This window comes from Zophobas morio, unplaced genomic scaffold, assembly GCF_036711695.1.
Source record: "Zophobas morio isolate AGI-343-1 ecotype UQ-CSIRO unplaced genomic scaffold, CSIRO_AGI_Zmor_V1 ptg000021l, whole genome shotgun sequence".
Taxonomy (NCBI): Eukaryota; Metazoa; Arthropoda; class Insecta; order Coleoptera; family Tenebrionidae; genus Zophobas; species Zophobas morio.
Window position 1 is genome coordinate 18,224,072 of NW_026972126.1, and position 27,531 is coordinate 18,251,602.

At 29.3% G+C, this 27,531-nt stretch overlaps 1 protein-coding gene and 1 pseudogene across 1 annotated transcript in view; one reads left to right on the forward strand and one right to left on the reverse strand.

The window, feature by feature from the left end:
• The window catches only part of LOC135131751 (uncharacterized), a 230,190-nt gene that overhangs the window by 69,529 nt on the left and 133,130 nt on the right, over nt 1-27,531 (forward strand). The gene's annotated exons all lie outside the window — the stretch shown is intronic.
• The window catches only part of LOC135132926 (hexamerin-like), a 59,709-nt pseudogene that overhangs the window by 3,352 nt on the left and 28,826 nt on the right, over nt 1-27,531 (reverse strand).

The window sequence follows — 27,531 nt, forward strand, 5'->3', positions numbered from 1 at the left end:
CGTGAATACTTACAGTGTAGACATATCCTCTGTCGATGGCATCACGGATTCTTCTTTCATAATCTTGGACGTGGGTGTAGCTGTAAGCGTACTTGTTGTTTCCGTACCTCTGTCCATAATTGTAGAAGTATTCGTACAAGTGGGCATAGTTGGGTCTCACTGGAAATTGCCAACCATTGGGGTACTACAACGACGGGTAATAGCCAGTTTCGAAAAGTAGGTACTTCCTAGATCTAGAAAGGAATTTCTCAAAAACCATTAGAAAAACGTTCCAGGTAGAAGCGCGCCACGATTTGTTGGTACACGTATATGTAGTGTTCACCACGACGATCGTTCTTGTAGTCGAATTCTTGACCACCCAACCAATGAGGGTGGTAGATGTTGAAATAATAGTAGAACGAATTGATGCCAACATCGTCGGTGAAGTACGACAAGGACTATTCAGGGTGCACGTTCAACTAGTACCCAGAGTAGTTAGCACTGTAGTTATCTTCACGTTCCTACTGTTATCCGTAGTACTGTTGTTCGTACACATACAAACATAGGACTTTATTCATGTTAAAATAATACATGATTAGGCAGAGTCTAGCCATAGGCTATTCCACTCAACCTTACAAAATAAATATTCAATGCAAAAACAATAAAATAATAAAATTAATTTAGAGATGCAATAGTTACGAAGACAATAATAATATAAATATGTATATAATAACCACAACAAAAATATATAATTTACACAATAATTTAACAGTAAATATTAAGAATTTGGATACAGAATATATATCTACAAATATAGGCGTCCCAGATAGCTAAATTTATGACGATTCCGAGTGCAACAGAATGTTTTTTATTTTTTTCCGAAAGCTGTTCACAGAAGTACAGTACAGCAATTCAGAATTAAACTTATTATAAGACTTAATAATGTTAAGTGACAATGATTTACAAAAAATAGAGGTAAAAAATCTTGGCATTGACAACTGCTGAAGGTTCCTTAGTGGTGTATTAGTATCTAAAATACTTTGTCTTGAGCGAAACTTCCTACGCAAGTACGGAGGTGATGGAGTTTTAAACAACCGATATACAAATACTACGTCCAGCTTCATCCACCCAAGTTCACGAATTTTGGCTGACACATGGTCATATTTCCTCAACCCAAAAATAAAGCGGCAGCAGTTATTTTGAATTTTTTGAAGACGATTTTTGTGTCAAGAAATGGATAGTATATTATAAAACAGTAGTTAATATGAGATAATACTAACGCTTCACACAATTTTTTCCTGGGTTTGAAGTTCAAAATTAAAAAATTGGAATAAAGCATTTTTAGCCCCAAATAACAATTTTTTATGACGCTCGAAACATGAGATTTAAATTTAAAATCATCATCAATAAAGAGGCCTAAGTTCTTTACAGTTTGCAAAACAGGCAGCTTCTTATTTCCAATTCTAATATCTATATTATTAGCAATAGCCATTCGGAGTTTTTTAGGTGCAAAGCACATTAGTTTGCATTTATCAGCATTAAGTTTTAAATTGATTGAAGACGCAGCTTTAACAATATTCACAAGATCTTTATTTACATCATTACACGCATCCTCAACTAGGGAAGGCTGAAAATTAAGCAAAAGTTGCGTATCGTCAGCAAACGCTCTTTTTTTACTTGATGAAGGCATGCTTAGCAATTGGGCAGTAGGTATATATAATAAATAAGATGGGTCCTAAGATCGATCCCTGAGGGACACCCGATATAATTAATGCTAATTCAAATTTTCCTGATTCAAGTACAACTTGTTGATAACGATTGGAAAGATATGATCTAAAAAAATTAGTCGTAGTTAAATCAAAACCATAGTACTGCAATTTAGCACATAGTAGATTGTGATCCAGCGTATCAAAAGCCTTAGAGAAGTCTAGAAAGATAGCTACAGCTGCATAGTTTTTATCAATGGAGTCTATACAGTCATCCACTGCGACTGCTAAAATAGAAGTTGTACTGAAGCCTGTACGAAAACCAGATTGATCTTCTGTTAGAGTGCCCTCAGCAGAGATGTAATTATAAATCTGTTTATAAATAACTTTCTCAAGGATTTTTGTTACGCTGGAAGGATACTTATAGGCCGTACATCAGATAACGATTTGACAACAGTTGATTTGGGAACAGGACGGACAAGGGCCATTTTCCAACTTTGTGGAAAAAAACCAGTCTCTAAACAGCAGTTGATAATGTGTGCCATATGTTTACATATAACACAGAAGCATAATTGGATCATCTGAAGGGTAATTCCATCATATCCTGACGCATTTGATTTTAGAGCAGAAATTATGTCTAAAACCTCATCTTCCGTAGTGAGCGAAAATTTGAAATTACTTCCATCCCGGTATTTTTTATTCCGAATTTCATTAGTTGCATCCATACAGTTATGTGGCGGAGTAAAAATTGAAGAAAAATAATCATTGATTTCACTGGGGCTAAATGAACATGTATCCGAAAATTTGTCAGAATGCTGGATATTAAGTCGTTTGAGGGATGCCCACAAACCTTTTTTATTCATTGACTGAGCCTGAAAAGTGAGAAGAGCTCTTTTTTCTCGTCTAATTGCTGCTAATGTGAGATTTCTTAATTTTTTATAGTAAGTCCAGTCGTCCACTGTTCGAGATTTTTTATATGAACTTAAAGCATTGTTGCGTAGTCTAATGAGCTCCTTGATTGAAGGCGTTAACCAAGGCGCATAAGGTTTCGTAACAACTGCTGTTTTTACAGGTGCATGCAAGTTAAATAATTCAGTGATGCATTCATTGAGATATTGGACCTTGTCATCAATACTGATTAAATAAAAAATGTTGTCAAACGGCGCTAAGTGGAGATCAAGTAAGAACTGATCATAAATGAAATGTTTAAAATCACGGTATGTAACAATTTTAGGCGAAATATTCGGGACATCAATTTTTAATGTGCAGTATGCTAACCTGTGGTCCGAAATTAGATCGGCATTAATTACACCACTTTCATATATAAAATCGGTACTATTAACAAATATGGGATCAATTAAAGTAGCAGATGTGCAGTAACTCTTGTACTTTCAGTAATAATTTGTCTAAAATCATATGTGGTAAAACATTCTTGTAACCTGTTGTCAAAATGAAAATCGATATTCAGGTCACAAGTAATGATAATATTTTCATAATTGTCAAAGAACTCAGTGGTATCCTCTTACATTTAGTTTTATAAAAAATACCTATAAGAAAACTTAATTTTTGAAGCTGAAGCTCAATACATAAAAGTTCAATGCCACTTATACCATTATAATCATGGAGCACCAATTTAGCACTGATGTTGTTTTTTACATAGATTCCGATTCCCCCTTCAGTCCCTTTTCGATCAGCCCTATAAAGTTTATAATTAGAGAGCGGATTTCTAGGTTTAATGCTTTTTGTGAAAAATGTAAGCACTTCAAAACTTTTTTATATCTGTAACTGTGATACAATTTGGAATCATTTGACACATTTTTTTTTATGCTTATTTGCTTTTTTTTCAATTTTATGCATATTAAAACTTATATGCTTAGTTAATGCTTTTTTCGACGAATATGAGTTTTAATGCGTATTTTGTTCAAATGCCGGGCTTGTCGGAATGACAAACACTTGTTAGTTAGGCGTATCGTATCGTATGCATTTTACCTGGACTTGACCATTGAAGTACACTTACTCAAGACCCTTTCTGTAAATAGGTTCCGGTCGTTTGGGTAATAAAATTTTATTATAGGATTGGAAAAATACTCCATAGATTTTATGACTTTAAATCCTTACTTCTGTTGATAATGAATTAAAGCTTTTAACCAGATGTTCTTTTTCGGCATTTTGCGGCAAGACCGTTGAAGATTTTCTAGAAAAAAGGATTATTGTACCCAACTACCTACCTTAAAATTTTTCTAATGGAAACTTTTAAGTAAATGAACCGTTTATTTCACAACCATCAGTCTATCGGATCTGTCGTAGTACAGTGTTATACGTGGTTCTCCCTTGTTACATGTTGAGTTCTTTTTGGTAATATTACTGATATTTTAAAAGAATGCCGAAAGTAAAATCGACGCCGGATGAGTGGATAAGGGATTTTCCAGAATTAAAGTTAGAAAACAACAAAATATTCTGCAGAGCTTGTGTGAAAACCGTAAGCCCACTATTTTTTTTTATCTATTTTCCTTTGTTAATCCTGTATATGTACGTTGTTTTAGATTCAAAGTGATAAAAAATATAACGTGACGCAACATGTCAGAACGAGTCTTCATGTAGAAAGGAAGAAAATGTTTGAAGTTTCTAAAATTAAACAGCAGACCATACATGAATCTGTTGCACAAAAGATGAGCAACTTCAGTTTAATTTCGATTTATGTAAAATGATGATCCAGTCCAATATACCTTTAAAAAAACTGGAGAAAGGCCCTCTTCAAGAATTCCTTGAAAAACACTGCAATCGACATATTCCGGTTGAAAGTACTCTTCGAAAAAATTATGTAGGCCCAGTGTTTCAGCAAGTTTACAACGAAATTAAACATCGCATTGGAGATAATTATTTATGGTTCGCTGTCGATGAAACAACCGATAGTTGTGGAAGATACGTGGCAAGTTTAATTGTTGGAATCTTAAATGAAAATTTCCCTAGTCGAGGGTATGCCGTAAGTTTGCAAATGTTAGATAGAACAAATGGCAATACGATTACCAGATTTGTAAATGACAGTCTTACGTCACTATTTTTGCCAATAAAATTTTATTGATGATCTCGGATGCAGCTCGTTATATGTTGAAAGCAGGGAATAATCTAAAAATATTGTACCTCAATTTAATTCACTCTACTTCCATTGCCCACGGTTTAAACAGAGTGGCTGAAGGAATACGTTTGCAGTTTCCTACTGTTAATAAATTAGTGGCAAATGATAAGAAGATTTTTGTTAAAGCCCCACTAAGAGTGCAACATTTTAAGGAAAAAGTTCCAAACATACCATTGCCCCCAGAGCCGATTATAAAGAGGTGGGGAACATGGTTACAGGCCACATTTTATTATGACAAATATATCAAAGAATTTGAGGAAGTAGTTACATAGTTTAGCGAAGATTCTTCTCAATCGATTAAAGATTGCATAAATATTTTGGAAAACAAAGATTTGCGACAAGATCTAGCTTTTATAAGAAGCAATTATCAATTCGTATATGAGGTAATAGAAAAGTTAGAAAAACCCAACATGTTGTTGGTAGATGCCATAAAGTTATTGAAAGAATTTAAACAACAAGCAAACGCAGTAAGGGGTGATATTGGTACTTGAGTATCTCAAAAACTTGACGAAGTGTTAAATAAAAATGCAGATTTCGGTGTTCTTTCCGACGTTGCTCGTGTTTTATAAGGCCCGAAGGTGGAAAATTTGGAGTTAGATTCAACATTAGTTGCAAAATTCAAATTTGCGCCAACAACGAGTGTAGATGTTGAACGCACATTCTCCAATTTTAAACACATTTTAAATGATCAGCGAAAAAAATTTACAGTGGACAACTTGGAACATATTACAATCATAAATTGTTTTAAAAAAAACTGAAATACGTGTGTAAAATATAAAGTCTAGGATTATTGTAATAATATTTTATCCAAAGTTCTAAGAAGTGTTCTTTGATTTGTAATATGATTATGTTTTTAATGCTTTTTTGCTTAAAATAAAACTTTTTTATTGAGAATGTTGTGCTTATTTAAGCGCTTATTCTTATTTTTTTTTGTGCTTATAAATCCGCTCTCTATTTATAATTATCCATATTGACCACTGAGGAAGGTATATAATCAGAAAGCCAAGTCTCCATCACCGCTACCACATCAAAGTCATTGGAATATATTAAATTTTTATAAATCGTACTTCTAAGCTTGCTGGATAACTTCGCTATTGTAAAAATATAAATTAATCTCTTGAACATCAACAACACCCTGCATTCGAGCAAACAAACCACAACAACCTCCAAACTCTGCAATTAATTAACTAAATAGAAAAACACAAGTATCAAGTGTCGCAATTACCAAAGTACAAACGCAGTCGCCAATTAGCTAATAACAAAACCAGTATTCGCAAACTCTCCTAATGAACCCCCGAATCATCACCATCCCCTCATAACTGATGCATATGCACCGCCCCCGCCAAAACAAACCCGGCCGAACGTAATATAGCACATATGCCGCAATAACAACCAAATCGTCGCTGGCATCCTGCGCTATTTACATACACCGCATTTCCAGGATGCCATGCTCTGCAATAAGACCCCAGCCCCAATTTTACGTCCTGTTAGCCCACTGACCAAACTGCTACGCGACATCTGCTTACATAGACACACGCCCATTTTCCGCCTAGATTAAATCGCAGGAATGTAATACTCGGATCCGCGATTCCAGAAAGAGAAACGCTTTGTTTGTTCGTAAAATCAGCAGTTCTTGAGAGGATTCTTCGTATTGATTCTGCACGGGCGAGAGGCTTCGCGGATGCAAATGAACGGTGCAGGGTTTCTCTGCAGAGAATTTAATTGTTTTACAGGACCGGATTTGGGAGAGGGTCAAGTGGTTTGGGAGGAAGTTGTGTGTATGGGAGGGTGGATTAGGAGGGGGGTGTCAAGTTGAAAGTGGGTTTGGGGGAAACGCGGATAGTGATATGTTTCAATTTGTGGTTATGGGGAGGTAATCGAGGCGATTTTTGGCATACTTAAAGAGCGGATTTATATACACAACAAAAATGTCTCTAATTACATTTATTACCTATAACATATAACTTAATATAATATAGATTCTCCACTTAAAATTAAACTATTGTTTTCTAGGAGCTTGTAATTAGTATTTGTATTAATTACTTTTTTTACTTCTTCATTCACAATACCGGATATTTTTCCTGAAAGTATTGCTTTGAAAATTTTTAATTAACTGCACAGATTCAATTAAGGACATGCACTCTGTTTTTTAGTTTTGTAATCATCGCCGAAACAAATCGATAATTCGTTTTAATAAATGCTAATTCGTTCAGCAAAGAATGTTTTTTGAAAATCTGATGGCGCTGCAGTTTTCTTTTGAAATTCTAAAATCAAATTTTTGGAAAACATTAGAATTTAATATCAGCATTTCACAATTTAACTTTAAAATTGCAAATTCGAATGCTATGAAATTTTGGAAACGTTTTAAAATTATTGGAAGAATGATAAATCGTTAATCAAAATTTATATGTTATTTGAATGTTAAAAAATAAAGGTACTGAACTAGTGTTTTATGCATTCGTGTGAAATCGAAATTTTTGAAACAAAAATCAAAATTATAGATTGAACAATTTTTCTAATTTTTAATTTTTCGGCTTTTGGATTTCTCGGTTTTTTAACTTTCGATTTCTCAGTTTTCCGATATTTCAGTTTTAGGATTTTACGGCTCTTCGATTATCTCGGTGCTTCAAATTTCCAACTTATTGATTTCTTCACTTTTTGTTTTTAAAATTTTCGATTTTTAGTATTTCAATTCTTCAATTTTTTCATCTTCAGTTTCTGATTTTTCAACTTCTCAATTTCGTCATTTTTCGATTTCTCAACTTTCTGATGTTTCAGTTTTATGATTTCTCAATTTTTGGACTCTTCACTTTTCGATTTTGAAATTTTTCAATTTATGATGTTTCTAAATTTTTTCTTTTTCTTTTTATCGATTACTTGATTTTTTAATTTTCATATTTCTCGATTTTCCGACTTTTCAATGTTTTAATTTTACAGTTTCTCGATTCTTCAAATTTTCGTTCTTCAGGTTTCTGTTTATCAATTTTTCGATTTTTCACTTTTTCAATTTTTCGATTTTTTTTATTTCTCGAATTCTTCATTCTTCGATGTTACAGTTTTCCGATTTTTCATTTGTTTAAACTCTTCGGTTTTTCGATTTTTCAATTTTTCAATTTTTAAGGTTTTCGAATTTTAAATTTTTCGATTTCTCCATTAATTGAATTTGTGATTTTCCCATTTATTGATAACTTAACTTTTCGGTGTTTCGATTTTTCAATTTTTCAATCTTGGAGTTTTCTATCTTCAGATTTTTAATTTTTCAATTTTTGGATGTTTCAGCTTCGATTTTATGATTTTTCAATTTCTCGTTTCTCCACATTTTTGATTTCTCGATTTCTTCATTTATTGATTTCTCAACTCTGATGTTTCTGTTTTACAATTTTTCAATTTTTCGACTCTTAATTATTCGAGTTTTCAATTGTTCAATTTTTGACGTTTCTAAATTTTCAATTTTTCGATTTCTCAATTTCTCGATTAATAGATTTTTTGATTTTCCCATTTCACGACTTCTAGATTTTTTAATGTTTCGATTTTTCGGTTTTTCAGTTCTTCGAATTTTGTTCTTCAAGCTTTTAATTTTTCAATTTTTCAAATTTTCGACTTCTCAACTCCGATGTTTCACTTTTCACGATTTTGCAATTTTTCATTTTCTCGATTAATCGATTTTTTTATTTCCCCGTTTCTCGACTTTCCGACTTTTCAACGTTTCGATTTTTCAGTTTATCAGTTCCTCAATATTTAGAATTTTTGACTTCTGGATTGGTTTCTTTTTCAGTTTTTCAGTTTCTCAATTTTACGATGTTTCAATTTCGGAATTGCTCAATTTTTCGATTCTTCATTTTTGCTTCCATTTTTCAGTTTTTCTATATTTCAGTTTTGGGATTTTTCAATATTTCAAATCTACATTTTTTCGATTTTTCGACTTTTCGATTTCTGGATTTTTTAATTTTTCGATTTTCAATTTTATTTTTCTGAATTTTTAACATGTTAGATATTCCGATGTCTCGATTTTTCGGTTTTTCAGTTTTTTGATATTTTCATTTTTCAGTGATCAATTTTTCTCTATTTTTTTTTTCAATTTTAAAATTTTCCGATTTTCTCGATTTTTAGATCTTTCGATATTTAGTTTAGCGACTTTTCGGTTTTTCGATTCTTTACTTTTCCAATTTTCATTTTTTTGATTTCTCGATTACTTCTTTTTGCGATTTCTTAACTCCGATGCTTTAGTTTTTACGACTTTTCAGTGTTCGATTTGTTGATTTTTGATTTTCTCATTTCTCGATTTCTCAACTTTTCAATGTTTCGATTTTTCAATTTGGCCAATTTTGGATTTTATTAATCTTTCGATTATTCAATTTTTCTTCGATTTTCAGATTCCAATGTTTCAGTTTTGGGAATTTTCAATATTTCGATTCTACAATTTTTCGATTTTTCGACTTTTCAACTTCTGGATTTTTTACTTTTTCGATTTTCAATTTTCCTATTTTCAATTTTAAAATTTTAAATTTATTTGTTTATTTTTTTTATTTTTATAATATTAGATATTCTGGGATCTCGATTTTCGATTTTCTAGGTTTTTGATTTTTAATTTTTCAGTATTTCAATTTTTCTCTATTTTTTCAATTTTTAATTTTTTTTCAGTTTTTTGGAAATCTTGTTTTAAATTTTTCGGTTTTTCAATTTTTGGATTTTTAAAGATTTAAATTTTTTGATTTTTAAATTTTTCGATTTTTCAGTTTTTCTTAATTTATCAAGATTTAGATGTTTCAATGTTTTGATTGTTCAATTTCTCGATTTTCGATTTTTCAAGTTTACGATTTATCATTTTTTTTTTTAATTTAAAATTTTCTCAATTTTTAACTTTTCGATTTTTCGATTTTTACCCATTTCGATAACTTTTTTCTTTTTCAGCTTCCTGATTTTTCAAATTTTAAAATTTTTGATTTTGCAGTTTCTTGGTTTTTCGATATTTCAATTTTTCTAGTTCTCGATTTATCGAGACCTTGATGTTTCGATTATTTGATTATTCAATAAATCGAATTTTAGGTTTTTTAATGTTTCGATTTATCAATTTTTTTATTTAAATTTTTAGATTATGACCTATTTCGGTTCCTGAATTTTTAGATTTTGCGATCTTTTGATGTTTCGATTTTTCGATGTTTCAAATTTCGGTTTTCCGATGTCTCGATTTTTCAATTTCTTGGTTTTTATTTTTCATTTTCCCAACTATTTAATTTTAATTTTTTCAATTTTATATCAAAATTTTTCGTTCGAAAAACTGCAAATAGAAAATTTGAAGAAATTAAAAATTAAAGAATCTAAAAGTTGAAAAAATAAAAATAGAAAACAAGAAAAAGTGAAACTGAAGAAACGAAAAATTGAAAAGTTGGAATAGAAAAAACAAAAAATTTTCCAAAATATTGGAAAAGTGAAAAATTAAATTAAAAATCGAAACGGAAAACTGCAAATCGAAAAATTGCAAAATTAAAACTAAAAACTTTAGAAACCCAAATCGAAAAATTGCGAATTGGAAAACTGAAGAAACAAAAAATCGGAAAATTGCAGAACTGAAAAATTCAAGTCAAAAAAGGCCGGAGTGCCCTGAAGTGGGAGAGGGAAGTTCTTCAACAAATTAAACTATCCAAAAATCGAAAAGTCCAGAATTTGAAAAGTCCCCAAATTTCAAATGATGAAAAATTAAGAAATCAAAAACTTGAAAAATTGAGAAAGAAAAATTGAGAAATCTAAGAATGAAAAAATTTAAAAAATAGAAAAATTAAAAAATAAAAATATGTAATCGGAAAGTCGAAAAATTGAAAAACCGAGAAATCGAAAATCAAAAATTCACATAATCGCAAAAATTAAATAGTTGGAAAATTGGAGCATTGAAACAGTCAAAAATTGGAAAATCGAAAAGCCTAAAAGTCGAATAATCGAAAAACCAAGAAATTGAAAAATCGAAACATCGGAAAATCAAAAAGTCGAAAAATTGAGAAACCGAAATAGGCCATAATCAAAAAATCGGAAGTTAAAAATTGAAACATTGAAAAATTTAAATTAAAAAATTGATAAATCAAAATAATCGAAACATATAGGCCTCGATAAATCAAGAAATAGAAAAATTGAAAAATAGAAAAACTGAAAAATCTAATGAGAAGTAGAAAAATCAAAATATCAAGAGATCGAAGCATTAAAAACCTGAAAATTCTAAATTCTAAAATTGCAAAATAGGAAAATTGAAAATCGAAAAAGTAAAAAATCCAGAAGTTGAAAAGTCGAAAAATCGAAAAATTGTAGAATCGAAATATTGAAAAATCCCAAAACTGAAATATCGGAATTTGAAAAATCGAAGAAAAATTGAATAATCGAAAACTTAAAAAAATCCAAAATTCACACATCCAAAAATCAAGAAATCGAAGTCGAAAAATCGAAAAATTGTAAACATGATTGAAGATCGAATTATTGAAGAATTGTAAAACGGAAAATTGAAACATCGTGAAGTTGATAAATCGCTAAATGGGAACATTAAGACATCAATTATCGAGAAATTTGAAATTTAGAAACAACAAAAAAAAATGCGCAATCGGGACATTGAAGAGTCGAAAAATTAAAGTGTCGAAAATATGAAAAATCGTAAAATTGAAAAATGATGACATGGAAAAATCAAATATTTGAAAAATCGAAAAGTTTAGGAATCGAAAAACTGAAAAATCCCAAAATTGAAATATCGAACAACTGAGAAATCTTAAAATTGAAACATGAAATTGAAAATCGAAAAACGGAATTTTAAAGTGAAAGCTCGATGAGATGCATATCCTAAAATTGAAGAAACAAAAAAAAATAAAAAATTGAAATATTGCAAACCGAAAAAATTAAAAAACGATAAATTGAAATGAATTGAATTTGAAAACCAAAAAAATTGTAAAAATGAAGAAAATATAAAACCGAAACCAAAATTTGAAGAAACGAAAAATTAAAGAATCTAAAATTGCAAAATTAAGAATTGAAAACTCGATAAATTGTACTTCGAAAAATTGCAAAATCTAAAAATTGAAGAAACAAGAAAATGAAAAATTGAGGAATCACAAATCGAATAACTGAAGAAAGGAAAAATTGTAAAAATTTAAATTGGAAAAAGAAAAAATATTCGAAACAGTGAAAATTGGAAAACTGATAAATGATAAATGATAAATTCGAAAAACTGAAGAAACAAAAAAATAAAAACAGCAGAATTGAAAAATTCAAATCAAAAAAGCCTTATGGAAGTTATCAGAAAATAAAAATCGCAAAAACTCTTATAAGGAAGTTCTGTCAAAATAACCTTAGACCAATTTTTTCCTTGCTGCGAATGATTTTCAGGGGTGGTGAACGTTTTATTAGTAAATTTTCATCAGGTAATTTCATTGGTGCGCAATTTGTAACAGTGAGTGTCATTAGACCCAAAGGACGCGACCCTAGGCACCCATTTCATATTCAAATCATTGGAGATAATGGGCTTCATTAATTTAACAATAAGAGGGAGATGTTGGAGTTCGCACTACACTGTTCATTTAATTATTGTTAAGTCATGTTGTTATGTCCCTAAATTAATTAACTAACACGAATTTTCGCATTTTTTCGAAATAAATTGCGGTGTTGGTGGACTTTCAATGAACCATATTACAGCAATTACGACATTAAATATAGTGTACAAGTATTTCGTTGTATTTAGACACCCCCTACATTAATTAGCCAGTAATTCAACCCTCTCACTTTCTCCTAGTCTAACAAGATGATAACACTCCACTAACCCCAGTAATGGTCCAGCCGTTATTACCACACGTACTCCACACCACACTCACCCCTGTTTATCCGAAAGGGGTGTTTCATAAATGCATCAATCACTCGACGTACGAGCATGTTTCTGATTTATCGGCTACTCTGAGCACTCTCTTCCATTTTCTATTTGCGTGGTTCCGTGCGATAATAATGTTTGCTAAAATAGACATATTTCACGTTTGTTTCAGACGGCTCAATTCTACCCCAAATACACGAGTAGTTACGTCGCCCCGTAGCGTCAAGTATCGTGGAATTTAAGAGATAATGAAGTAACAAAATTGTCCGTTTTTCTCTTAAAGTAAACGTTATCTTTATGCTTTTTCTTGCTTTGTCGTTTCACGGTTTAAATGTCTGAAGTTTCGTTATAGCGCTTTTCCAGTTTTGGTTTAATTAGTGGGGGGAAGTTTTTGCTTAGGGGTGGTTTTTTTGGGTATGTGTTAGGTAAGTGGAGGTGGATTAGGGATGAAATAAATTGCAGTAGGAACTTTAGACGTGCATGGTTTGTTTTGGTTTATTATGTGGAAACTTGGTGCAAGCTTAATGGATCGGGAAACTTTAATGACAATTTATAAATGGCTAGGGCAGAGACTGGGTCTATATCTCTCTGGGTTCAATAGGATAACCTGTTAACAAATATTTTTTATATAATTAACACCAAAATTATAACTAGATAGTGAGCATTTTTGACATGACAAATAAATGTTTTGGTATATATAAGAATTATCCTTTTCTAAGTTGACTGACGTTTGGGTTTTTCTGGTTTTTTCTAAAGAAATGTAACCGAAAATTTATTGTTGCATTTTACGTTGGCCAATTTGATTTATAATTGTGGTTTGTTTTAAAAAAAGTTATGAAAGTTTAACTTGGTACATGTCGACTGAGCATACAGTATTTTTATATTACAGTAAAGATGGGGAGAAAAATTTGCCATAATATTTTATTAGTAAATTTTGTGAAAATGCCCAACGTGAAAACAACTTTAATAAATTCCTAAAAGTAAGTTCAAAATATCCACAAATTAAAACTCGAAAAATCGAAATATCCAGAGATCGAACAATCGAAAAATTAAAACACTGCAATATTCAGAAATTGAAAAAGCAAAAAATTCTAAAAGTCGAAAAATCTAAACTCGAAATTTCGATAGTTCCAGTGCTCGAAATATCGAGCACTGGAACTATCAAAAAATTGAAAAGTTCCCTAATTCAACTGTTCAAAATTAAGAAATCAAAAACTTGAAAAATTGAGAAAGAAAAGTGAGAAAACTAAATATCGAAAAATTTTAAAAATCGAAAAATTAAACTATCCAAAAATCGAAAAGTCCAGAATTTGAAAAGTCCCCAAATTTCAAATGATGAAAAATTAAGAAATCAAAAACTTGAAAAATTGAGAAAGAAAAATTGAGGAATCTAAGACTCAAAAAATTTAAAAATAGAAAAATTAAAAAATCAAAAAACTGATAAATAAAGTTTTAAAATTAGAAAAATTGAAAAATTGGAAAATTGGAGAATTGAAACATCGAAAATTGGAAAATCGAAAAGCCGAAAAGTCAAATAATCGAAAAACCAAGTAATTGAAAAATCTAAACATCGGAAAATTCAAAATCTGAAACATCGAAAAATCGAAACATCGAAAGATCGAAAAATAGAGAAATCGAAAAATTGAGAAACCGAAATAACAATAATCAAAAAATCGGACGTTAAAAATTGAAACATTGAAAAATTTAAATTAAAAAATTGATAAATCAGTATAATCGAAACATATAGGTCTCGATAAATCGAGAAATAGAAAAATAGAAAAATTGAAAAACTGAAAAATCTAACGAGAAGTAGAAGAATCAAAATATAGACAGATCGAAGCATCAAAAACCTGAAAAATCTAAAATTTAAAAATGTGGAAAATCTAATATTTTAAAAATTGAAAAAAAAAATATAGAAAAATTAAAATACTGGAAAATTGAAAAACCAAGAAAGTGCAAAATCAAAAATTTTAAAATTTAAAAAATTGAAAAATAGAAATATCTAATTGGAAATCTAAAATTTACAACTCCTTAGAAATTTAAAAAACCGAAAATTGAAGAATCAAAACATCGAAAAATAGAAAAATTGATAAACCGTAAACTTGGAATATCGAAAGTCGAGAAATTGAACAAACAAAAAATTGAAACATCAAAATCTGGATAAATTGAGAAATAGAAAAGTCGAAAACTGAAAAATCGAAAAATTAAAACATTGCAACATTTAGAAATTGAAAAAGCAAAAAATTCTAAAAGTCGAATAATACAAACTCGAAAAATCGAAATATCGAGCACTGGAAGTATCAAAAAATTGAAAAGTTCACTAATTCAACAAAAATTTGAAAAATTAAGAAAGAAAAGTGAGAAAACTATAATGTTATTATAAGAGGTGTTCCGGAGTACCAAGGAGAGGCAGCTCAACAAAAACAAGCAGACGAGGAAATCGTTATGAATCTCATAAAGTCGGCAATTCCCAGTGATTTGGGCCAAAGTGTACTTAATCTCACCCGTTTAGGGAAACTTATCCCAAATCGTTGTAGAATTATTAAAGTCGAATTTAATAATCCAAATATAGTTAAAAAACTAATACGGCACCGTTTCGGTAACAACATTTTCTTCAATACTGATCTAACTCGGCTCCAACAGAATAGGGCTTTTGCTGTTCGTAAGGAATTTAAAAGGCGTCGTGACAATGGTGAAAATAATATTCGATTAAGATACTACAATGGCATGCCAAAAATTGTTGAAACAAAAAACGAATGAACATCCAACAGACATCCAATTCATCGTCATCTATTAATTATAACATACTCAATACTACATCAACATATACACTAATTTACCAAAATGTGCGTGGTTTGAATTCTAAAGTGCAAGAATTTTATAACAACTGCTGTGACATAGAAGCAGATATATTGTTACTGACCGAAACATGGCTTCATGAAAATGTTTTTTCAGCTGAACTTTTTCCTCAACATTTTGAAATCTTTCGATGTGACAGAAATAAAAGAAGAGGTGGTGGCGTACTAGCGGCAGTCAAAATTGGTTTTGTAGCTGAACGACTAAACCTTATTTCTCCGGTACCTGAGATAGATCTTATTGGTATCAAAGTTCAAGGTAATAGTACTTTCACTTTCGTTGTGATATACATTCCGCCAGCATTACATGTTGATGCATACACTCAAATCTTTGAGTATATTGAAAGTGCCATTGATTTTTCAAATCCGGTTGTTATTGTAGGCGATTTTAATATACCTGAGTTAGTAGATTGTGCATCTGGCCGGAACTCGTCACACATCTTCAATATTTATTCTCACTTTATTTCCATGAATAATTTGAAACAACATAATTCAGTTTTAAACTCCAACAACAGAATCTTGGACATAGTTTTGACAACTGATGAAGTCTCAGCTGAAGTAACAAATAGCAATTTTCCATTAGTTCGTGAAGATGCTCACCACCCTTGCTTGGACATCAATTTATTTATCAAAGACCAATCAAGTAATCCATTTCCAAGAACATCGAACACAGTAAAATTTAATTTTCGTAAAGCAGATTTAGTAAGATTGTATAATGCCTTTATTGAAACTGACTGGTCAGAAGTTTTAGACACAGTGGATGTTGAGACAGCATGTTCTACTTTTTATGATATCAATCTTAAATTATTAAATGTTTATGTTCCGAAGTGTTCGTCATCAGCGAAGACATATTACCCTCCCTGGTTCACAAAAACGATTATATCCAGCATTAAAGAAAAACACAGGCTATGGAATCTCTATAGGAAAAGTAAATTGTTAACTTACTTGGATAGAATAAGAATTCTAAAATGCGACATACGACGTAATATTCGGCAAGCTTATAAAGTCTTCATCAGTGAGGCTGAAAATTCACTTCATAATGACCCAAAGAAGTTTTGGTCATTCGTAAATAAAAGGAGGAAAACTACTTGTGTTCCCAGTTGCATGACAGCTGGTGATGGTGTTATAATATCTAATCCGCAAGACATAGTGAACGCATTTGCATCACAATTTGCAAGTGTTTACACCAATGACAACCATAAACCCTGTGTTGCATCAAGTTGTAATAAAATTAACTGTGAATACTGCGGAAGCTGCCGATGCTCTTTAGTAAGTGATAATCCTATTTGTGATAATTCCATCTGTGATAATTCTGTCTGTGATAACAATCTCATATTCAACCTGCCTGTGATTAATGACTGTGATATTTTAAAAGCTGCGAAAAAAATTAAACCAAATTTCGTTTGTGGTCCAGATGATATACCGGCATTTTTAGTGATTGATTGTCTTCAGTATTTGTTAAAACCTTTATGTCATATATACAATTTAATTTTAAAGTCGTCTATTTATCCACAAATGTGGAAAGTCTCTCGTGTATTTCCTGTGTTTAAAGCTGGTGACAAAGCTAACATTGTAAATTACAGACCGATAGCACTTATATCGAACTATGCTAAATTATTTGAATGTATTATGTCAGACTTCCTATATACCCACTGTATTTCAACAATTGCCTTAGAACAGCATGGATTTATAAAAGGAAGATCCACTCTCACCAATTTATGTGAATTCACCGAATACGTATCCTTGGCTTTAGATAATCGCTTTCAAGTTGATGCCATATACACTGATTTATCCAAAGCTTTTGATAGAGTAGATCATTGCATATTGTTAAAAAAACTTGATACATTAGGAATATGTCATCAGCTAGTAATGATTTTTAGAAATCTCCTGTTTGGTAGGGAACAATTTGTTGAAATTCATGGAGTCCAGTCAACATTATTTCCTGTTAACAGCGGAGTTACTCAAGGCTCAAACCTAGGCCCGCTGTTATTTACTGTTTTCTTCAATGATGTCCTAAATGTTATTAGTTGTAGAGCGTTTATATATGCCGATGATTTAAAAATAGCTAAAGTAATAAAAACGAACAGAGATTGTTTAGTTTTACAAGATAATGTAGATAAATTAGCGCTGTGGTGTGAACAGAATAAGTTAAGCCTTAATAAAAAAAAATATAGAAAAATTACATTCTCCAGGAAAGACACTAATTTTAATTTTTATTACAATATTAATGGAACTTTGCTAGAAAACTGTAATCAAATACGCGATTTAGGCATAATTGTAGACTCTGCATTGTCATTTGTTCCTCATATCATTGATATAACAAATTCAGCTATCAAAACACTTGGCTTCATCTGTAGAAATACTAAAGAATTTAATAATATTTTATGTATTAAACAGCTTTATTATAGTCTAGTTAGGTCAAAGTTAGAATACTGTTCTATAATTTGGAGACCTCATCACCAAATTTATATTAATATTATAGAAAACGTTAACAGGAAATTTGCTAAGTATCTGTATTTTAAAATGTTCAACTGTTATCCTGTTAGTCATTGTAACCAGAGAGCTCTTCTTAATATAGTGAATGAAAATTTTCTCGAGTATAGACGAAATATTGCTTGTTTTGTATTTTTGCAGAAATTGGTGCGTGGTGATATATTCTGTCCAGCGTTACTAAATAATATTAACTTTTGCGTTCCTCGTTTATTGTGCAGAAATCCATCCACTTTTTACTATCAAATTCCAAATTCTTATCATCACTTTAATAGCCCCTTAATTACATGTTTTAGACTTTATAATAACTGTACTTTAGACGATAGCATTGATATTTTTCACGCTAATTTTAATAAAGCATCTTTCAAAAAAAAGTTATTAGCACGATATGCACAATAATATATGTACATAATATTTGTTCTGATGTTAGATTTAATTTTTTTTTTTTTTTAGATTTTTTTTAAATTGTAAGTTTAGTTTAAGCTGAATTTAATGTCTTTTTGTGTATACATGTCCACCATAGACTAACGTCTGTTGGAATGAATAAACGTATTATTATTAAAAAACTAAATATCGAAAAATATTTAAAATCGAAAAATTAAACTATCCAAAAATCGAAAAGTCCAGAATTTGAAAAGTCCCCAAATTTCAAATGATGAAAAATTAAGAAATCAAAAACTTGAAAAACTGAGAAAGAAAAATTGAGGAATCTAAGAATCAAAAAATTTAAAAACTAAAAAAATTAAAAAATCAAAAATCTGATAAATAAAGTTTCCAAATCAGAACAATTGAAAAATAGAAATACCTAATCGGAAAGTCGAAAAACTGAAAAAACGCGAAATCGAAATTCTAAAATTCACATAATCGCAAAAATTAAAAAATTGGAAAATTGAAGAATTGAAACATAGAAAAATTGGAAAACTGAAAAGCCGAAAGTCGAATAATGGGAAAACCAAAAAATTGAAAAATCGAAACATCCGAAAATTCAAAATCTGAAACATCGAAAAATCGAAACGTCAAAAGATCGAAAAGTGAAGAAATCGAAATATAGAAAAACTGAAAAACGAGAAGTAGAAAAATTAAAATATAGAGAGATCCAAGCATCAAAAACCTGAAAAAGCTAACTTAAACATGTGGAAAATAAAAAATCAAAAATTTGAAAAATTGAGAAATCGGAAAATCTAACATTTTAAAAATTGAAAAAAATAAAATATAGAAAGATTGAAATACTGGAAGATTGAAAAAATTTACAACACCTTAAAAACTAAAAAATTAGAAAATTGAACCAAAACATCGAAATATGGAAAAATCGAGAAGCCGAAAAGTCGAAAAATTCAAAAACCAAGGAATTGAATAATTGAAACAACGATAAATTCAAAAACTGAAACATCTAGAAATCGAAACATTAAAAGATCGAGAAATAGAGAAATCGAAAAATTAGGAAGTTGAACAATCGAAAAATTGAGTTGTCGAAATGGGTAAAAATCGAAAAATCGAAAAGTCAAAAGTTGGAAAATTTTAAATTAAAAAAAAAACGATAAATCGTAAACTTGAAAAATCGAAAATCGAGAAATTGAACAATCAAAAAATTGAAACATCAAAATCTCGATAAATTGAGAAATAGAAAAGTTGAAAAACTGAAAAATCGAAAAATTTAAAATCAAAAAATAAAAAATTTTAAAAATCGAAAAATTGAAAAACCGGAAAGTCTAAAACGAGATGTCGAAAAAACTGAAAAATCGAGAAATCGAAAAATCTACCATATTAAAAAGTGAAAAAAGTAGAGAAAAATTGAAACTCTGAAAAATAAAAAATCAAATAACTAGCAAATCGAAAATTGAGATCCCGGAATATATAATATTATAAAAATAAAAAAAATAGAGAAAAATTCAAATGCCAAAAAATTTAAAATTCTAAAATTGAAAATCAAAACTCAAAAATCAATTAATCGACAAATTGAAACATTGAAAAATCGTAAAAACTGAAACATCGGAATTGAGAAATCGAAAAATGCAGAAATCGAGAAATCAAAAACTTGAAAATTGGAAAAGTAAGGCATCGAAAAACCGAAAAGTCGCCAAACTGAATATCGAAAAAAATCTAACATTTTAAAATTGAAAAAAAATAGAGAAAAATTGAAACACTGGAAAATGAAAATATCAAAAAACTGAAAAATCATCGAAAAATTCTAAAATTCAGAAATTGAAACATCGTAAAATTGAGAAACTGAAAAACTGAAAAATAAAGCAGAAAGTCGTAGTCAAAAATTCGAAAAATTGAAGAACTGATAAACTGAGAAATCGAAACATCGAAAAGTCGGGAAGTCGAGAAGTCGGAAAATCAAAAATCTATTAATCAAAAAATTGAGAAATCGAAAAATTGAAAAATTGTAAAACAAGAGTAAAACATCAGAGTTGAGAAATCAAAAAATGAAGAAATCGAGAAATTAAAATTTGAAGAAATGAGAAATTAAAGAATTGAAAAACCTATAAAAATTATTAAATTTTAAAATTTTTCATTTCTTCAATTTCTCGCTATTCCATATTTCGATTTTTTAACTTCTGGATTTTTTATTTTATTTCATTTTTCCAATTCTAGATTTTTCAGTTTTTCGGTTTTTCTATTTTTTATTCCTTCACTTTTTGATTTATAATTATTCTAGTTTTCACTGTATCTAATAAATATTATGAAATATTAAAATCTTTCACTTTTTCAATTTTTCAATTTTCCATTTTCCAATTATCGAATGTTAAAACTTTTTCAATTATTCGATTTGCAATTATGGATTTTCCAGTGTTTCAGTTTTGCAATTTTTCAATTATTCGAATACAAAAAATGCAAAATAATAAAATTGAAAAATCAAAAATGAAAAAACGAAAAAGGATGAAACGAAAATTTCGAAAAATCTAAAAAATCATGAACTTCAAAAATTGAAGAAACGAAAAATTGAAAAATCGAAATATTCAAAATTGAGAAACTTAAAAATCGAAAACGTGCAAATTCGAAAATACGAAATACTGTAAAATCAAAATATGTATTGAAAATTAAAGAAATCGAAAAATTTGATAATTGAGAAATCCAAAATTTGCAAATTTGAAAAATTTACAAATTGAAAAAATTAAATTTGAAAAACGAAAAATTAAGAAACCGATACATTGAAGAATAGAAAAATAGAAAAATGAAAAAAAATTAAAAAACGAAAATTTTGATATAAAAAAATTTGCCGAAATGAAATAAATCCAGATTTTTCGAAAAATTATAAAAATTTAATTTTGAATTATGTAATGTAAAAAAACGTGCTACTTGTTTCTTCTAGATGAGTTTTCAATTACAAAATGTTATAATGACGTCATTAACTTTTTGGGAGGGGAAAAATGAATAAAGTTTAATATCAATATTTTTATAACCTTAAAAGTTTGCAAGATTTCAGAGCATTCGGTTTCGCAGTTTCTAAGTTAAATTGCAAAATGTTGCAGAATTTTGATTTTTTTTTCCAAAAATGGAACAGACACCCAGACAGACGGACAGACGGAAACAGGAGACCTATTTCTTCGTACTCTAAGAGTCGTAAAAGTTCGAGGACACATAAGAGCAGAAAAATACGATGTAAAGCGAGCGGAATCCTCATTTTGAGGAAAAATTGTATTTACCTTCGACACTCAACCACCCGCTGAATTCCTCTTCCAACATAAACTTTTATTTTATTATATGATGTACATCGTTCTGAATGTTATATGAAGTAAACTTGCCAGCCCGTCTCACAACTTTATTCAACCACATGAATATAGATGTCGGAGTTTGACAAGTTTGTTAGGGAGTTATCTTCACAAGAACAGTCGCAGGAATAAACGAATGACATTACGATGATCGAACACAAGTGGGGTCACAAGACACAACTGTATTGAGTGAAGGTCATGCCGTTAACTGCGACGTTGACGCAGCGTCATTCTTTCCAGACCACAGTTTTCGGGCCTCCATCATCCGTAGAAATTTTAGTTTGACTAAACACGAATATTCCTGCCGTTGCATACATGTCAGTTTAAGCAGCTTAAGCCACACCGTTGTAAAAGGATCGGATTAAACTCCATGCAGACGAGCTTTCAGCTCTTCATGAATATTGAAATCCCGTCTGAAATTTATTACGCCCTTGAAAACTCTATCGAAAAGCTGAGACGATTAAAAATCCACCAATCACGATTCATTATTAACCACCGCTTTAATATTTAACCAACTCGGTGTGTTTTACTTTCATTCATCGAATTTATTGGGACAAAGACGCAAAAACAAAGCAACTTGAATTGAAAAATTCAACGTAGATTATTCCCGTCGAACACAGGCTGCATAAACAAAAAAAAGCAATTCAGTCGGAAATGTTTATAAGACAACGCACAAAAAGATTCCTTGCGTTGAAGTTGTTTTTCGGCATACTAACAGTCTCCTGTTGTTTCATGGGGAGAAAAAGCGGACAGAAAGGTTCAATCTTGAGATTTATTTAGGGTTCTTTTATATAAATTTAGATAAGGGCGAGAAAAATCTAAATTTAGCAAAACACATTGAGAATTATCTCCGTCTGAGCGGTAATCGGGACCCAGGCACGATTCTTTTCGTCTCGTGATGGGCTATTGAAAATAATGTGTTTTGAAGAGGAGGGACCGGGAGAATCAAAACGGGAAAAAGTGTGTTTGGGTTTAATAAAGCGTAAACACAATGTAGCCGGCTTTTGTTGGCGGATTTTTTTAAAACATTGTAAAATTTATTACAATAATGAATCGAAAAAACGAATGGATGTTTTTGTGCAAATTATTTGCCTGGAAACTAAATAGGAACAAAGTGAATGTTATGAAATGCGGGGGTTTTAACGAACCATTGTTCGCGTTTTGTGATGCTGTTTAACATTTTAACGAAGATCGGTTTCATAACGTTCGGATTTGTGATGGGTGTAAAATTTTATGTGGGAGGAAAAATGCTAAAGATGGTTTTAGCAATTTCTTGATTAAATTTGAATTTAGGGGTGAGAAAATTGACTCATCACTATTTAAATTTCCAGTGGCTGCCTTGTCTGTGCTATCCAAGAAATTAATTAGAATTCTGTGACTGTGAATAATTGCGTGTATGTTGTTCAAGCTGTGTAAATAATTGATCTAAAATTGAGGGTGTCTTCTGAGGTTATTATTTTTGATGATGAATGTTCCTGCGTCGAATATTCTAGTAAATGTCTAGTATTAATCCCAACTTGACTTGTCAGTTGTCAAAAATCTACCGATTTCCGAAAAAGTCGATACATTAATTTTACATAAATTGTCATAAAGTTTTAACACTAATGGATTAAAACGTGATTTTTATTTATTACAATTTCGTTGTATGCAGATTTATTCTGAATATTCACTTTTTTAAAATTCAATTTTTCTGCATTTATCACATCATACTTTTAAAATCTACCCCAAATTTTGCCATAATTTCTTTATAAATGAATAGAAATCTATAAATATTGCACTGAAAACATTTTAGAGAATTCAGAATTTCAAACAGCTGTAAAAATTGTTAAAATTTAATAAACTTCATGAATTTTAGACATTTTTGTAATATTGGAGCTTTAGAAAATTTGTAATTTTACAGTGGTTATCAAGGCTCTGGAGATTTTAGAAAATGTTTAATTTTATGGATTCTGGTCATTCCAGAATTCTACAAATTTTATAAATTCTGTCAATTTTTAAGCCATAAATATTGTATGAATTTTAAAGATTTTAGGAAATTCAGAACTTGAAACTGTTGTATTTTTTTATTTTGGACATTTTTGGAGTATAGATCGTTGGAAATCTATAAATTTGGAGTAATAAAAGTTCTGAAGATTCTAGAAAATATTGAACTTTTAAGAATCTTATTAATGTAGAATTTTCCAGCTTTTAAAGATTTTCCATGTGACAGCTTCTAAAAATTTAGTAAATTTTATAGATTGTGTAAATTTTAAAGAACCCAAATAATTTATAAATTGTAGACATTTTAGACAATTCAGAACTTCAAATAACTGTAAAAAAAATTAAAATATAGTAAATTTCATGCATTTTAGACATTTTTGCAATATTTGACGTTTAGAAAATTTAGAATTTTATAGTGGTTATACAGCTCACAGTATACCATACAGATTCTGTAGATTTTGGAAAATGCTTAATTTTAGAAATTCGAATCGTGCCAGAATTCTACAAATTTTAAAGATTTTACACGTAATATATTTAAAAAATGTTGCAAATTTTGTAGATTCCATAAATTTTAAAGCCATAAACTTACCACGAATTTTAACGATTTTGGGGCTTTCAGAATTTAATAGTTTTATTTTTTTTGTTTTTTGCAATATTGGACGTTTAGAAACTTTATAAATTTCGAATGCTTGTGAAGGTTCTGGGAATTCTAGAAAATGTAGAATTTTTAAGAATCTAATCATTTTAGAATTTTTCATCCTTCAAAGTTTTTCCATGTCACAGATTTTAGAAAGTTGATAAATTTTATAGATTGTGTGAATTCTAAAGATCCTAAATATTTTGTAAATTGTAGACATTTTGGAGAATTCAGAACTTCAAACAGCTGTAAAAAAATTAAAATATAGGAAATTTCATGAATTTTAGATATTTTTGCAAAATTGCACGTTTAGAAAATTTATAAATTTCGCATGTTTGTGAAGGTTCTGGGAATTCTAGAAAATGTAGAATTTTTAAGAATCTAATCATTCTAGAATTTTCCAGCTTTTAAAGATTTTCCATGTCACAGTTTTTAGAAACTTGGGAAATTTTATAAATGGTGTGAATTTTAAAGATCGTAAATAGTTTGTAAATTGTAGACATTTGGGAGAATTCAAAACTTCAAACAGCTGTAAAAAAAATAAAATATAGGAAATTTCATGAATTTTAGACATTTTTGCAATATCGGACGTTTAGAAAATTTATAAATTTCGAATGTTTGGGAAGGTTCTGGGACTTCTAGAAAATGTAGAATTTTTAAGAATCAAATCATTCTAAAAAATTTTCCATGTCGTAGATTTTATAAATTTGAGGAATTTTACAGATTATGTAAATTTTACTGATATTAATAAATATTCTCCAAATTATACAGATTTTCGAAAAGCCATAACGTTAAACAGCTGCAAAAATTGTTCAAATTTAGGAAATTTCATAAATTTGAAGACATTTTTGCAATGTCGGATGTTCAGAAAATTTTGAATTTTAGTGTGATTATAAAAAATGTTCTGGAAATTTCAGAAAATGGTTAATTTAAGAGACTCTAATCATTCCAGAATTCTATAGATTTTAAAGATTATGCAAATTTGAAAGCCATAAACATTTATGAATTTTAAAGATTTTGGGGAATTTAGTACTTTAAAGAGATGTATTATTTTTATTTTGGAAATTTTTGGAATATACATAGATCGTTCAAAATCTATAAATTTGGAGTGGCTGTGAAGGTTTCTGGAGATTCTAGATAATATCGAACTTTTAAGACTCTGATTTTCCTAGAATTTTCCAGCTTTTAAAATTTCCATGTCACAGCTTTTAGAAATTCGGGAAATTTGATAGATTATGTAAATTTTAAAGATCATAGATATTTTATAAATTGTAGAGATTTTGGAAAATTAAAACTTCAAAGATCTGTAAATAATTTTAAGATTTAGTAAATTTCCTGAATTTTGGAAATTTTTGCAATATCGATCGCTTAGAAAAGGCTAAAAATTTAGAGCGCTTGTGAAGGTACTAGAGGTTCTAGAAAATGTAGAATTTTTAAGAATCAAATCAGTCTAGAATTTCACTTTTTGTTCAGATTATTAATCGTATCAAGGATTTTATAAACTTTGAAAATTTTATAGATTTATGTAAATTTTAAAACTACCGAATATTCTATAAATCGGATGGATTTTAGAGGATACAGAACTTCAAACAGTTGTAAAAAAAGTTAAAATTTAGGAAATTTCCTGAATTTTAGACCATTTTGCAATATAAGACGTTTAGAAAATTTAGAATTTTAGGATGATTATAAAAGGCTCTGGAGATTTTATAAAATGCTTAATTTTAGAGATTCTAATCATTCCAAATTCTACAGATTTTAAAGATTTTATATGTAATACATTAAAAAAATATTGCAAATTTTATAGATTCCATAAATTTTAAAGCCATAAACACTATGAATTTTAAAAATTTTGGAGAATTCAGAACTCCAAACAGCTGTAAAAAAATTAAAATATAGGAAATTTCTTAAATTTTAGCCATTTTTGCAATATGGGAGGTTTAGAAAATTTTTAAATTTCGAATGCTTGTGAAGGTTCTGGAAATTCTAAAAATGTAGAATTTTTAAGGATCATATAATTCTAGAACTTCACATTTCTTAAAAATTTTCCATGTCATAGATTTTATAAATTTGGGGAATTTTACAGATTGTGTAAATTTTACAGATATTAATATTCTATACATTGTACAGCTTTTAGAGAATACAGAATTTCAAACAGCTGTAAAAATTCTTAAGATTTAGGAAATTTCATATATTTTAGACATTTTTTCAATATCGTACGTTTAGAAAATTCAGAATTTTAGAGATAAAGGTTCTGGAGATTTTGGAAAATGCTTAATTTAAGAGATTCTAATCATTCCAGAATTCTACAGATTTTAAAGATTTTACATGGAATATATTTAAAAAATGTTGCAAATGTTATAGATTCTGCAAATTTTTAAGCTTTTGGGAAAACAGATTTTGGGAAATTTAGAACATTAAACAGGTGTATTATTTTTTATTTTGGACATATTTGGAATATAGATCGTTGGAAATCTATTAATTTGGAGTGGTTGTGAAGGTTCTGAAGATTCTAGGAAATATTGAACTTTTGAGCATCTAATCATTCCAGAAGTCTACAGCTTTTAGAGATTTTCCACGTCACAGCTTTTAGAAATTTGTGAAATTTTATAAACTGTGTAAATTTAAAAGATCCTAAATACAAATGTACATTTTTGCAACATTGGACGTTTAGAAAATTTATAATTTTCCTTTACCTTTACATTCTGAAGATTTGAGAAAATATTGAGTTATAGAGATTCGAATCATTCTAGAATTTTAGAGCATTTTAAGATTTGGGAAATTTTACAGGTTGTGTAAATTTTAAAATTTCCAAATGTTCTATAAATTGTTTAGATTTTAGAGAATTCAATATTTTAAACAACTTCAATATCTATAAGATTGAAGAAATTTTATGGTCATGAATTTTGAACATTTTTGCAATAACAGACGTTTAGAAAATTTCTAATTTCATAGAAAGTTCTGGAGATTTTAGGAAATGTTCAATTTTAGAAATACTAATAATTCTAAAATTTGAATTTTATAGGTTGGCTAAAGCCATAAATACTGTATGAATTTTAAAGATTTTAGGAAATTCAGAACTTTAAATAGTTGTATTTTTTTGGACATTTTTGGAATATAGATCATCATAAATTCAGAGTGAGGTTCTGGAATTTCTAGAAAATACTAAACTTTTAAAAAGTCAATCGTACTAGAAATTTC